Source organism: Cetorhinus maximus, chromosome 6 (assembly GCF_964194155.1).
Source record: "Cetorhinus maximus chromosome 6, sCetMax3.hap1.1, whole genome shotgun sequence".
In the NCBI taxonomy this organism is placed as follows: domain Eukaryota; kingdom Metazoa; phylum Chordata; class Chondrichthyes; order Lamniformes; family Cetorhinidae; genus Cetorhinus; species Cetorhinus maximus.
Window position 1 is genome coordinate 86,185,950 of NC_135884.1, and position 14,926 is coordinate 86,200,875.

Here is a 14,926-nt window from a genome sequence, read left to right on the forward strand (position 1 = left end):
CCAATTTTTGTTAGCCACTGGCAATCAGATGTACTCTCAACATAACATGTGGGCTCAGGGGACAAGGTGGGTTTTTTCCTTCTTCCTGTTCCTCACCCTCACAACTCTGCACACCACCCCCCTCCCCACCTAAAACATTGGAGATCACAGCTGCCATGTTCTGTGGGCCACATATTTTCTTGCATTTTCTCAACATCTGTTCTCTACTTTTTCCCCATATCTACAAATGAAAACGCTTGAGACAAAGTAAGGACGTACGGCTGCTATCCTGATAAATGGTAAAATTCAATCATTACACCTGGTTGAGATTTTGTATTAATGTGCCACTTCCACTATGGGCTCCATTCACTGAGGGTTGCTGATGTGATACCTAGTTGCAGCCACACAGTAAGTGCAGATATCCTTCACATTCTGTTAAATGTACATCCTCCAATTCCAAAGTTTTAAAATCACTACGACCTGTTAGCGGGTCACTTCACTTGTCATCAATCTTTCCCGCTCTTATCAACTAGTACCCAGCAGGATAAGAGGAAAAAAATAACCACAGGAATTTCAGCCGTTGAGGTGATTCCTTTAACAAAAGAAAAATAAAGCCACCAGAATGTAACTTTCTAGCCTAGGGGTATAACATTTCAGCTGTTCGTAGGAATCAGGGAAATAGTATGTGCTTTTCCTAGGGGAAGTGTTGGTGCTCCACATTTTTATCATTCGCTATCCCAAAGGAAACTGGTGTGTTCAACAAGAGCCTGCATTCACACAGTGGGTGGGATTCTCCGGCCCTGCCAGCAGCAGGCTTCGCCGCGGGCCAGGCCGGGGAAATTTGGAGGGAGGACAGGGCGCTCTCCACCCAGAAGGAAGAAACAGTTCGGACTAGTATTCTTATTTCCCAGTTTTTACTGTTTTTTTTCTCGTCCTGGGCAAATTTTCCCGTACGATGCAGGCCGCTGGTGGGGCCAGGAAATCCCAGCCAATGTCTCCAATGCGCAAAAGTACGGCAAAGTGCTTCAGAAATAGGCAGAAAGAAAACAGATGAGTCAGAAAAGGACAGATGGGTGACAGATACGTTAGCAGAAGGGATGGGTTTCGACAATGTTTTTAAGGGAGGGAGAGGTGGAGACGGACAAAGTTCTCTTTAAGGTGGGAATTCCAAAGAGTAAGAACCAGGCAGCTGAAGGTTCTGTCACCAATCCTGAGGTGAAGGTAGAGTTGCCAGTTGTGATTAAATGTATTCCTGGAGGTTTCATCGTGTGACTTGTCCCCATGCTCCAGCTATTAGTCACTCAACACACCCATCCTTGTGACACACTACCTTCCTACACCAATTGGAAAGCAAAAAGACTCATTACCCAATCGGATGATGCTTGACTGTCAGCCAAACAGTCTTTTTTCCCCCCATTTTCAATATTTTTATATCTGGTAAAAAGAAATGTTCAAAGAAAATTAAAAAGAAGATATCTTTTTTAACATCCCGATGATTTTTCTCCAGGGTTGCACACAACAATGTCCTGGAGATTGACCTTCAATTCCTGGAGACTCCAGGCCAATCCTGGAGGGTTGGCAACCCTAAGGTGAATGGAAAGGGGGAATGCAAATTGGCCAGAGTTAGAGAAATATAGTGTTTGTAGGGCTGGAGAAAATGACAAAGAGAGGGCGGGATGGGACCATGAGGGATTTAAAGGTGAGAACACTGATTTTAAGTTTAAAATTAAGTTGGGAGCCACTATTGGTCAATAAGGGCAAGGTTTATGGGCAACTGGGTCTTCAGTGAAGCAGGTGCACAACCGTTAATTAGTTGCCTTAAGTAAAGTTACCTTGTTAAATACTTATTTGCTATACTTTAAAGACCCCCGAGCTCTTCTGAATTTTCTGGCCAGTAGATAAATTTCCATCCACCCAGGATAAATGTGCTAAGCTAACAGAAGTTAAAGGGCTGAATATTAACGATAGAAACAATTTTCTTCACTATTTCAGGAAGGGAAACCAATATTGCTACCTTGTGCCATGAATGCATTATTCAAACTTTTGAATCAATTCTGGTTTACATATGTTTCTTCTTGTGATTAACTTGCTCTTTAGTATGTAACAAAATGGTCATATTTGCCTGACCCTTTATAGGAAGAGTTATCCATAACTGATATTGTGCATCTCTAGCTAACAGTTCAAAGAGGCAGATGCTTCACCAAAAGTTGCCATCTCATTTCTCTACTCAACTGCATTCAGCACATAGTCTGGTGGTGGGGTTGAAAGGGAAAGGACAGGCAAGTAAAGCTTTAAAATAAGGTTATAAAAAGACTAACCTTGATTGCATACCAGAAGAACTGTATACAGATTTGTGTATTTTTCAAAATGCAGATATGCGGTCCCAACTTCCAGCTGTCACGTAGCAGTGTGTAAGAGTCCTTGGCTTCTGACTGCCAGAATACCTCAGCAACTCATTAAAACGCTGCAATAGAAATAGAAAACGCTGAGTTCCCATCTGGTTCCGTTCAAAACCTCCCTATTTCTTTCCCTTCAGATGCGGACTGACTTGCTGTGCATTTTCTGTTTTTGTTTCAGTTCCCCAACTTTCATGGTCTGCACCTTTATTTCTAGAAGGGAGGGAATGTTTTGAGCAACTCAAATTATGCAATACCGCTACTGCTCCAACACACCAAAGGCTTTGTGCGACACTGACCTAACATTCAACTGAAAGAAACTATTGCAGTAGGGGTTAGCTGAGCCCGTTCATTCATTCAACTCCTGACACATTTTTAAAAAAATTATTTCATGGGGTATGGGCATCACTGGTATTTATTGCCCTTGAACTGAGTGACTTACTGGGCCATTTCAGAGGGCAGTTAAGAGTCAACCACATTGCTGTGGGTCTGGACTCACATGTGGGCCAGACCAGGTAAGGATGGCAGATTACCTTCCCTAAAGGACATTAGTGAACAGGAGGGATTTTTATGACAATCGGTGATAGTTTCATAGGGCAGGATTTTTAACCTCATTGGACGGGCACAGTGGGCTGGGCCTGGGAGCGACCACAAAACCAAATGCTGCCCGTGATCGGGCCCCGACTGTGATTTCATACTGGCTGGCCAATTAACAGCTAGCCAGCGTGAAATGCGCACTGATAACCTCAGCGCTGTCTGGGCGGGGGTGGGAGGAGCATGAGTGCTGAGGTGTGCACATGCACGTGTGTGCACTCAGTGAAAGCTTCCTGAAGGCACAGAGCTGCCTCAGGGAGCTGAAGATTTTTAACGTTAAAGATAAAGATTTCAAAAATAAGGAAAACATGTGACTCTGTCACATGAGCAGGGACATGTTAAAAATGAGTTTTACATTGTTTTATTGTTTTTTAATCACTGTTCGAAACCTCATCCCGCCCGTGGATGAGGTTTCGCAAAAATTGCAAAGGCTGCTTGGCCTATTCGCCCACCCGCCAACAGTAAGATTGGGTGGGCAGGGAAAATTTCACTTAATTAATTGATTAACAGGCTTAACAGCCCTCTTAATTGTCAGTGGGCACGCTGCCAACTCCCGCGCGTGCTCTGAAATATTGTGCGAGTGCGCAATGAAGTCGGGACGCTCGCCTGATGTCATCGCGCACTATTTCACGCTTGTGAGTGTCGGGGGCATGTCTGCACGCCGAGCTGAAAATCCTGCCCATGGTCACGATTACTGAGAGCAACTTTTCAATTCCAGATTTTATTCATGGGGTAGAATTTTGCCGTCGGCAAGCGGGGGGCGGGGCCCACTTGCTGATGCGTAAAATGACGCAGGATGACGTCGGGCGGAACCCCCGACGTCATCCCGGCCCATTTAAATTTTCAGGAAGGAGGGGGCATAGCAAAATCAGCTGTCCACCCGCTGACCTGTCAATGGCCAATTGAGGCCATTGACAGGATCAATTATACAATTAAAGGACCTGCCCGTCCAACCTTAAGGTTGGCAGGCAAGCCAGGAGCCCCGGCGGCAAATAGAAAAAACATGAAACCTCATCCACCGGTGGGGTGAGGTTTCATGTAGGGTTTAAAAAAGTTTAATAAACTTATGATGTAAATTATGAACATAAGACCATAAGACATAGGGGCACAAATTAGGCCATTCGGCCCATCAAGTCTGCTCCACCATTCAATCATGGCTGATAAGTTTCTCAACCTCATTCTCCCGCCTTCTCCGTGTAACCTTTGATCCCCTTACCAATCAAGAACCTATCTATCTCGGTCTTAAGTACACTCAATGACCTGGCCTCCAAAGCCTTCTGTGGCAATGAATTCCATAGATTCACCACTCTCTGGCTAAAGAAGTTTCTCCTCATCTCTGTTCTAAAAGGTCTTCCCTTTACTCTGAGGCTGTGCCCTCGGGTCCTAGTCTCTCCTACTAATGGAAACATCTTCCCCATGTCCACTCTATCCAGGACTTTCAGTATTCTGTAAGTTTCAATCAAATCCCCCCTCATCCTTCTAAACTCCATCAAGTATAGACCCAGAGTCCTCAAACGTTCCTCATATGTTAAGCTTTTCATTCCTGGAATCATTCTAATCAACCTCCTCTGGACCCTCTCCAGGGCCAGAACATCCTTCCTGAGGTACTGGGCCCAAAATTGCTCACAATATTCTAAATGTGGTCTGACAAGAGCCTTATTTCTGAATTCTCTCCCCATTTAGAAAATAGTCTATGCCTCTATTTTTCCTACCAAAGTGCATGACCTCACATTTCCCCACATTGTATTCCATCTGCCACTTCTTTGCCCATTCTCCTAATCTGTCCAAATATTTCTGCATATAAAACATTGTCACATGAGGGGGCATGTTAGGGAATTTTTTTTTCTCTATTTTTCATAATTTTCGAAGTGGAAGCGATCTCCATGAGGCAGCACCTAGCCTCAGGGAGATGTGTGCTCTTTCCTGTGCATGTGTGAAAGAGCACACTCTCGCTTTTGGGGGATCCCACCGCCCGCACAGGAAGTGCATAGTGCTTCCCGCCGGATGTCACGCTGGGTGGCCTTGGCCCGCCCACGTAAAATGGTGGCGGGGCCCATTTCTCCAGCGGGGATCAGCTCCCCACCCACCAGAGATTGGGTCGGGCCCACCCGCCCGACAGGCAGAAAATTCTGCCCATTGAATTTAAATTCCACCAGCTACCCCATGGTGGGATCCGAACCTGTGTCCCCAGAGCGTTAACCCCGACCTCTGGGTTCCTAGTCTAGTGACATTACCACTATGCCACACAATAATTTGTTTGCAAAATGAGATTCCAGTGAAAAGTGGAAGTTATATAAAGAACAATTATTACTCTGCTGCTGCCAACTCCTGGGGAAAGAACTTTAATAGCAAAACGATTCGGTGGCACAGTCACATTCAAGAGATGTTATCGTGGCTGTCATGTATAACCTGAACCATGTTTGGGATTCACCTACAATGGGACTGATTTTTTCCCACAGTGATTGCGTAACATGTGCCTAGTGTGAAAGCACAATGTACTATAGGAGCAGCTTGTGTTACATCCAAGGCGTGTGTCCATTTAAATGATGTCAAAGAAGTGGTGATGCAATCATCACTGAAAATTATGGCTTTATCTACTTTTGCATTTAAAGGTGAAGATGAGAGGGGCCAAGGACTAGATTTTTATGATCTTGATGGGGACCAAACAGAGGCTTTAATCAGAAAAAATTGGCTGCCGAGCGGCATCTGGAATTCTCAACTCCGTTTCTGTCCTTGGCAAATTTTCATGAGGGCCAGAGAGGGAGCAGGTCCCAGAACAGGCCAGCTCCTGTTAAAGGGACAATTCATAGCATTGTTGCCTCACTGAGAGCCCATCTCCGGTAAGTTTTATTGTTTTCATGAAGGCGGCTGGACATTAGCAGCTGCCATATTTACACCACCACATGGAGGCGAGCACCATGGACTGGAGATGGGAAGAGTTTGAAGGGTAACTAAAATGGTTTTGCTTCCTTTACAGTACATCATGAAATGCTATAGTATGAGTTGTGTCTGTGTTTCAATAAGGTGAGTTGTGACATTGCTGTGATTGGGAGATGCAGCTATCTGTTGAACAATGTAGCCTCAATTTTCACAAAGAAAGAGAAGCTCTCCATTGTAGCAAAAATGGCACCGAGGCCCTAATTCAAAAGTCCCACCCCGAACCCGGCCCCCACCATTTTCACAGTGGGGAAGGGGGCGCGGGTTGTCCTTTGCACATCTGTGGTTCACAGGGGCAGCTGCACATGTTAAAGTGCAGCTGCCTTCAGTCAGATCCAATTTTAGCTAGTGGGCTGTCTGAAACACGACTTGTGCACTTTAAAAAGTCTAAAGTTAGCGGAGTTCTTTGGAGAGGTAAGTTCCATTTTGGGACACTTTTGGGAGAGGTGAAGTGTCATTATGAGAAGTAAGTTTCCCTTTGCGATTGTTAAAATTAGGCATGAATGTGTGTATAAAGTGGATAAACTCAGTGGAATTGTCAAGCTCATTGGAACTATCAAGGAGGCTGTCAAGTGAACTGTCAAGCTATCAAGGGAACTATCATACCCCATTGGAAATATCAAGCTATCAAGGGATTTAAATCTCCTAGCCTTTAGATATAAAAAGTCTGCAGGTTAAAAAAAAGTTCTTGCTATTTCACTCTGTTTGTTGACATAAATCTGAGGGTTATTATTGTAGGATTTGTACTGCATGGGGATTTCATAACTTATGAAACTTAGAAGCTGTTGAATAGCCCATAAGTCTCCCCAAGTAAATAAACAGACTCTTCAAACCAACTGCGTAACTGGAATCAAGCTATTGCAAAATGATTAGGCAGTTGAATTGCAGCCAAGAGCCAATAAAACTCCCTAAGTAAAGAAACTGACTTCAGAATTACTATCTTAACAGATGGCTAGACTGAACTTATTATCACTGTGGCATGTCTGGCAGTTCACAGTTTGATTGTCAGCTTCGAGTGCTTACAATGCCTCTGATGTGGGGCTGTGGATACAAATTCTTGTTGATATAAGGGGTTAAGTGGTTGTAAGAATTTAAATGTATTGAATGGGTTTTTATAAATTAGATTGTTTTTGTGACAGTGGACATTTAGATCTATATTTTATTTCCTCTCAGCATGGGTCCTGAGGTCTGCCCATAGTGGATACTGGGTGAGTTGACATGGGGAATGTAAGAACAAATGGTTATGGGTTGGTGAGATGGGTTGGCATGAGATGGCACTATGTTGGCATAGGGGTTGTAAAGGACCATGGCAGGATGGTGGGGCATAGGTTGGTATGGAGGGTATGAGAGGACATAGGGGGTTGGTAGAGGGGCATAGATTGGTATAGGGACTACAATAGGCCATGGGAGTGGGTAGAGGGGCATAGGCTGGCATGGAAGGTATGAGAGGCCGTGGGGGGTAGGTGGGAGGTATGAGGTGGCATGGGTAGTGTGTGGGGTGAGAGGGTTAGAGGGCTGTTTTTGTTTATTTATTGTTTTGCAACTGGGACAAAGTGCTGGATCACTGATGCTGGCATTTCATCCAACACACCTCCATACCCGGCAGCCACTGTGCTGCCTCCCAACTGCTCCCGAGGATGGCGGGCCTGAGTCCCATTACACCCCACCCCCCAGAACGAAAATTGGAACTTGGGGGCAGTTTTTCAGGAGTCAGGTTTGTGGATCTTGGAATTCTCAGGCCTGTGTTTGCAAGATGGTTACTTCTGCCAACTGGCAAGCTGTAAAGTTAATGGTCAACATTGTAAATGTGGAAAAGCCTTCAGGAGAATTTAAAATGTAATGAAATGGATAAAATAGTAGAGTACGTTTACAGTATTAAATGGGTAGCTTAATATGATAACCATGTCTAACTGTTTAAGCTTTCCCCATTGCTTTCCTGTATTCAGTCTAGCCATCTGTTAAGATAGTAATTCTGAAGTCAGTTTCTTTACTTAGGGAGTTTTATTGGCTCTTGGCTGCAATTCAACTGCCTGATCATTTTGCAATAGCTTGATTCCAGTTACGCAGCTGGTTTGAAGAGTCTGTTTATTTACTTGGGGAGACTTATGGGCTATTCAACAGCTTCTAACTTTTATAACAGGGCTTGCAAGTTTTGTTCATAAAGTGGAGAATGGGTGACAAGGTGAGAGGGCAATGGTGGTAGGGCTAAGGGCGGATTTAAATTTATCAGAAGGTTTAAATTTCTATGGATTGTGAGGCATTGTGAGACTTATGAGAAAAGTTATTGCTCATGGAATAAAAGGGGCAGTAGCAATGTGGATACAAAATTGGCTGAAAAATAGGAGGCAGAGAATAATGGTCAATGGATGTTTTCAGGCTGGAGGAAGGTTTGTAGTGGAGTTCCCCAGGGGTCAGTATTGGGACTCTTACTGTTCCTGGTATATATTAATGATCTAGATCTTGGTGTGCGGGGGACAATTTCAAAGTTTGCAGATGATACGAAGCTTGGGAGTGATGTGAACTGCAAGGAGGATGGTGTAGAACTTCAAAAGGACATAGACAAGTTGGTGGAGTGGGCAGATAGGTGGTAGATGAAGTTCAATGCGAAGAAGTGTGAGGTGATGCATTTTATTAGGAAGAACATGTACAGACAATACAAAATAAGGGGGTGGAATTTTGAAGGGGGTGCAGGAGCAGAAAGACCTGAGTGTATTTGTGCATAGATCATTGAAGGTGGCAGGACAGGTGGAGAGAGCAGTTAATAAAGCATATAGTATCCTGGGCTTTATTAATGGGGGCATAGAGTACAAGAGCAGGGAGATTAAGCTGAATTTATATAAGATACTTGTTAGACCTCAGCTGGAATAGTGTGTACAGTTCTGGGCACCATATTATAAGAAGGATGTGAACACATTGGAGAGAGTACAGAAGAGGTTTTCAAGAATATTCTAGAGATGAGAAACTTCAGCTATGAGGATAGATTGAAAAGGTTGGGACTGTTCTCCTTGGCGGGAAGATGGGTGAGAGGAGATTTGATAGAAATGTTCAAGATCTTGAGGGGGCTGGACAGAGTAGATAGGGAGAAGCTATTCCCACTCATAAAAGGATCAAGAATGAGAGGGCACAGATTTAAAGTGATTTGCAAAAGAAGCAAGTGTGACGTGAGAAAAAACTTTCTCACGAGTGGCTCGGACCTGGAATGTACTGCCTGGAAGTGTGGTGGAGGCAGGTTCAATCAAGGCATTCAAGAGGACATTAGATGATTATTTGAATAGAAACAATGTGCAAGGGTACGGGGAAAAGGCAGGGCAATGGTACTAGGTCAGCATGCTCATTTGGAGAGCTGGTGCAGACATGATGGGCCAAATGGCCTCCTTCTGTGCCGTTAAGATTCTGTGATTCTGCGTTCGTAATACAGCTCAACTTTTGCCTCAGATTCTATTGGAAGAACCAGGCCAATATTTTTTGTGAAGGTGGTGAGTCTTATCACCTGCCTGCTCCGGAATCACCCTACCTCCGTCCCTGCTGGAGGCACCAGCTCCATCTTGAGACCAATTAGGGCCATGACTGAAAGAAAGTCCCATTTCCCATAGCCTGGTAATGGAGGTGTGATTGTGAAGTGGGGATTTATCCCGCCTCCCCATTCCTGCCTCCTAGATGAAAATTCAACTACAAGAGTCTTAGGAGATTCAATGCTGAACATGTTCCGCCAATGCAAAGCAGTGATCGACAAAGCCAAAAGAAACTACACAACTGAAACAGAAGATTACAAATCAGAAAATGTCATGATCAAACTGCACAGTCCACTAATCAGACCACACCTTGAATGCTGTATCCAGGTCTGGCCAGCAAGACACAAGGGAGGCATTACAGAGAAGAGCCACAAAGCTAATCTCTAGTTCAACTATCTGGGTTATGAGTAAAGATTTGAGAACCTTGGGCTTTTCAGAAAGCCTCAGAGATAATCTTGCAGAGATATAGAAAACACTAGAAGGCACAGAAAAAATAAATCTGGAAAAGTTTTTCATACCAAATTGTTAAAGGAGAATAAAAGGAAACAAACTCAACCTAACAAAAGACGGATTTAGGATTGATACCAGGAAGTTATATTCATACAGGCAGTGTTCAATTCCAAGAGTGGGTTCCTGGATACAGAGGCTGAGGCAATACTCTGGATTTTTTTTTTAACAAAACAAATGGAACTTGCAATAGGGGAATATAGGGTCTTTCTGAACTAAGGTGAGTTGAATGACCTTCTCTATCTATAATCATCTCCTGATCTATGAAGGACTGGCTGAAAGTGCTTTGTTCCTCACTTTGGAGAGCAAGGTCACATCTTGCCACACTGATGGAATGAATGTTCCTTGCTAGCTTTAAGGTTGCTGTTTAAAAGGAGCTTGAGCAGTCTCAATCCAGATCCTCGTGAACTCAGACCTTCCCCACTTTGTAATTTAACTTGCAATCCTAGAAATTCCACAGAATGGCTGCTGTGGGAATGCAAAATGTATGCAACTGATTGTGATCTTCTGAGGTCTCAGTTGAGGTACTTGTCAGGCAGAGTAAATAGAGATTTAAACTGTGAGATTTAAACTGCTTTTAACTGCATTATATATGTCCCAGGTGTGCACTACACTAAGATAAAAGCAAAAAACTGCGGATGCTGGAAATCCAAAACAAAGATAAAAATACAAATATAAAAATACCTGGAAAAGCTCAGCAGGTCTGACAGCATCTGCGGAGAGGAACACTGTTAATGTTTCGAGTCTGTATGACTCTTCAACAGTCTGTTCTGTTGAAGAGTCATACGGACTCGAAATGTTAACTGTGTTCCTCTCTGCAGATGCTGTCAGACCTGCTGAGCTTTTCCAGGTATTTTTATTTTTGTTGTGCACTACACTAACCCTGGTTGCCTGTACTGTACTCAAATATACATTCCTCAGCACTAACACCAAGCAGAATGTCTTCAAACACACACTAATGATCTGGGCACATAATAAAACAGCCAGTAAAATATTGTTAAAATGTTTTCAATTTTGGACGGCACAGGTCACATGCTAGGCCTGCATCTAAGGTGGGTCCTACAAACACCATATGGTGGACCAGCATGCCTCCTCTCACTCTGCATGCTAGCCCGCTGCTGTTCTGTCAGGTCAAGGAAGAGGAATCTCATTTAGGAATCCGCATTATAGGAAGGATGTGATTGTACTAGAGAGAGTGCAGAGGAGATTTACCAGGATGTTGCCTGGGCTGGAGAGTTTTAGTTATGAGGAGAGATTGGATAGACAGGGGTTATTTTCCCTGGAACAGAGGAGATTGAGAGGGGACATGATTGAGGTGTATAAAATTATGAGGGGCATGGATAGAGTAGACAGGAAGGAACTTTTCCCTTGGTGGAGGGATCAACAACTAGAGGGCATAGATTTAAGGTAAAGGACTGGAGGTTTATGGAGGGGATGTGAGGAAGAATGTTTTCACCCAGTGGGTGGTGGGAATCTGGAACTCACTGCCTGAAAGGGTGGTAGAGGTAGAAACCCTCATAACATTTACGAAGTATTTGGATGTGCACTTGCGATGCCATGGCATACAAGGCTATGGGCCGAGTGCTGGAAAATGGGATTAGAATAGTTGGGCACTTGTTTGACCGGCGCAGACCTCATGGGCTGAAGGGCCTTTTTCTGTGCTGTAGACCTCTTTGATTCTATGACTCTATAAGCCACACGGAAATCCATGGGGGTGGGCAAGAGAAGCCGAGGTCCATCGTATCAGGGAACCAGCCTGTTTGTTTAGCCCTTCCGCCACATTCCTGTTGGATTTCTGGTGGAAATGCTGCAGAAGAGCCACAGCATTTCAACCCGGGCTATAGGCGTATTTGCTTTTTGGAGATGGGACGTACACAGCTTGCGTGCATAGAACTCACATGCAGGACTTATTTCCCAGTAAGTAAGTTGTCACCATTCACCTAATGCATGCATAATTTCAGCCACTGTTGAATTCTAATTCCTTAGGCTTTAGTTCCCTACCAGGAAATGTTGACATCATTTGACTTCAATTGCATTCAGCAATGTTCATTTGTGCTCATTTGGCATCAACTGAGCTCAAAAGCAATCACTTAGCTATCATTTGATATCATTTGTGCTCAAAAGCAATCATTTAGCTTTCTTTTGACATCACAAGTAGCAATCAACTGACATCAAACCATTTGCGATTAGCAAAATTACTTACCTTAGGCATTCTGACACCAAAAACAATCAATCTGTTCTCAATATTTCTGAATTTCGATAGTTTCAAACATCCTAAAACTGGTCAAACTTTAGAAAAAGCAGATTCTGTTTTAGTATATATGTTTTGACAAGCTAGTTTTATGCTTTTCTTCATAACGTATAACTAGTTCAGCACTTAATTTTGATTCTTTCGAGTGCCTTTGCCTTTGAGCCCCTTTGATCTCATTTGATGCCAAAGATGGCAAAACATTGCTGACTGCATGAAAACTCATTCCAAATTAGAACATTTGATGTCAAATGATCTCTCATCAGTGAATATGAACACAAAAATGATGTCAAAATTTTCTGGCAGGGATTGCTGGGTTGGCAGGTTCATAGAACTTTCAGTCTCCCTGGACTAGCTGGTTGTTTAATCTTTCATCTTGCATTCCTTGCCTCTAAAACAAAACAATATTACAGTAACAAAGTTACTAAGTTGCCTGAAATTGCTTCCTCACTGTTGTAGTAGCTCTAATTTGGACACCACTTTAGAATTTTAAATAAAAGTTACAACTGCTCCCAGCAGTTATTAATAAAAGATAACTTTCCTCCCTCTCCCTTCTGTCTCTTTCTTACTGATTCTCATGTTTTCTTTGTACTTTTACACAATTTCTAAACACATTTGAATTTAGTGCCCAGGGGTCTCACTATCCAATGTTTTCTCAAAGATAGCTAACGGAACAGATGAAATCCATCTGTTTTTTTTTTCTCAGAAGCATCAAATAAAGAAGAGTTGCTGCTCCGCAAGTTATCTGGCCCTCACAGCTGGCTACCTGATCACTATTCACACTGTGAACAAGCATGCTTATGATCCTGTAATGGTTAAGAGAGTACAGTGCAATTTTACAATGAGTACCCATTAAGGCAACATTGTACATGGATGAACTAAGCAGAAGCTGCTGGGAGCTATGCTCAGACTTGGAAATAATCAGCTTTCTGTTGCTGCTCATGTTCATCACAGTTAGAACTGCAATGACAGTAGAGCAAAAGAGAGAAAGAGAGAGTCTGGTGTTCTGGAGGAGTTTAGCACATGTCCATTCAACTCCATTCAACAAATCAAACAGTAGTTAGCAATTGCCGGATTGAAACCCAAGAACCAGGAGAATACTGCCTACTGATCATCAGCCTACTCAGAAGCTGGACAAGTACCTTCAAGTAACCTGAACGTGTGAAGCTTCAGACATAAAGGTAGACCATCTGGTAAAATTGCTACAAACTCTGGAAGATGGAACAACATTGGAAAAAACTGACAATGGGCGGAATTCTCCCAACGCGCCCGTGGCGGGATTCATGGGGGGTGGGGACAGAGAATTCAGCAGGAGGCAAAAAAAAAATTGGAACCCTGCCGTTGTAAAAACAGGTCACAATTCTCCCGATGGTGTTTTCATGGCGCAAGTTGGTTATCCCACCGGCCAATGGTGCGAACGCTATTTGCCTTCATTAGCATATCATGAATTCTCATTAAAATAGCTGCTCGCCGGGATCTTGCCATGCCTTCCAGTCTTCCGTCACACCAGCAGGAAATTACGTCAGCCTCAAACCCGTTTGAAAAGGGATAGCGTGCACAAGTCGGACCTGAGTTCTCTGGTAACGTTGAGGCCAGTGGGACATACCTGCCATAGCGCTGCGCCAGTCTTGTTGTGATGAACACCACTCTGCTAGGGCTGTAGGGTTGGACTGCTCCTCTTTGCTTTCATTGTCCCAAGGAACACCACTGTGCTGTGGTACGCTGTGGTGGGCTGTGAGGCGAGGAGTCGGGTTGACAAACACGAGGGGGGCCACGGAGAGGGAAGGCTGTGGAATGGCAGTCAGGGAGATAGGTGAACACGAGGAAGTCAACAGGGAGGGAAGGCTGTAGAATGGCAGTGAGGGAGATGGGCAAACCCTTTCTGGGTCACCCTCTAACCTCTCATTGCCGCCAGAGTGAACGGGAGTCTGTTTAAGGAGGAAGACCTCCTTGCAATGAAAGCAACTTAAAGTCAATAGCTTCATTAGCACTGTTAAAGGGCTACTCAGAACTCAGTGGCTTCACATCACAGTCACTGCATCTCAAGAGTAACACGCAAGAATGTAGAATTTGGGAATGCAGGCAATAGTGAGGGAGACACAGCTGTGTCATATATGGCATTCCATCAATGAAGGCCTGTCACTGTTCACCAGATGTGACACTCCTAATGGGACAAAGGTCATCCATTCATTGACCATGAGCAACTGATTGGTCATTAATACTCCACATCAGAGATTGCAGCACAGAGCTAGGTTGGGTCACTCATCTCACTGAAACTTTAGCATCCCACGCAGGGCTCAAGTTGTCACACATCTGTGATGCCGTCTTGGTCACCTCAATGTGTGTGCTAGTGTCTCAGGGACAAGGCAGCATCAGCCACAATGCAAGTAGGGCAGGAGACGCTATGGACCCTTACAGTCTCCAAACATGTCATCCTCTGATGCCCCTTGAATCATTAATGTCTTCAATGTTTCCTCTCAGAGAGAAGCAAAAGCAGAAATGGATCCAGGGTTCAATGCTGCCTTTATCAGGATCCTAATGCAATGGTGGAGGCGAAGGAGGAAGAGGCAACTCCGTGCATAGCTCCAGTAGGAGAGACATGGTCAAGCAGAGCCACAGCATGAACAGGAGGGTCAGGAGGAGAGACCCAGACAATGGGGGTGACTCGCCAGACCTAGGGTTTATCATCCAAGAGTCTCCTATTTACAAATGAGCGAGAGGCAATGCCATGCATTTATGCACTTGTCCTGAGA

At 44.1% G+C, this 14,926-nt stretch overlaps 1 protein-coding gene across 1 annotated transcript in view; it reads right to left on the reverse strand.

Moving 5' to 3' along the window:
- LOC144681873 (RNA-binding Raly-like protein) overlaps nucleotides 1–14,926 on the reverse strand; it is a 1,117,315-nt gene that overhangs the window by 992,508 nt on the left and 109,881 nt on the right. Inside the window, exon 2 of the mRNA XM_078543976.1 lies at nucleotides 2,298–2,443. The gene's annotated coding sequence lies outside the window, so the exon portion shown is untranslated. The remainder of the gene's footprint in view (nucleotides 1–2,297; nucleotides 2,444–14,926) is intronic.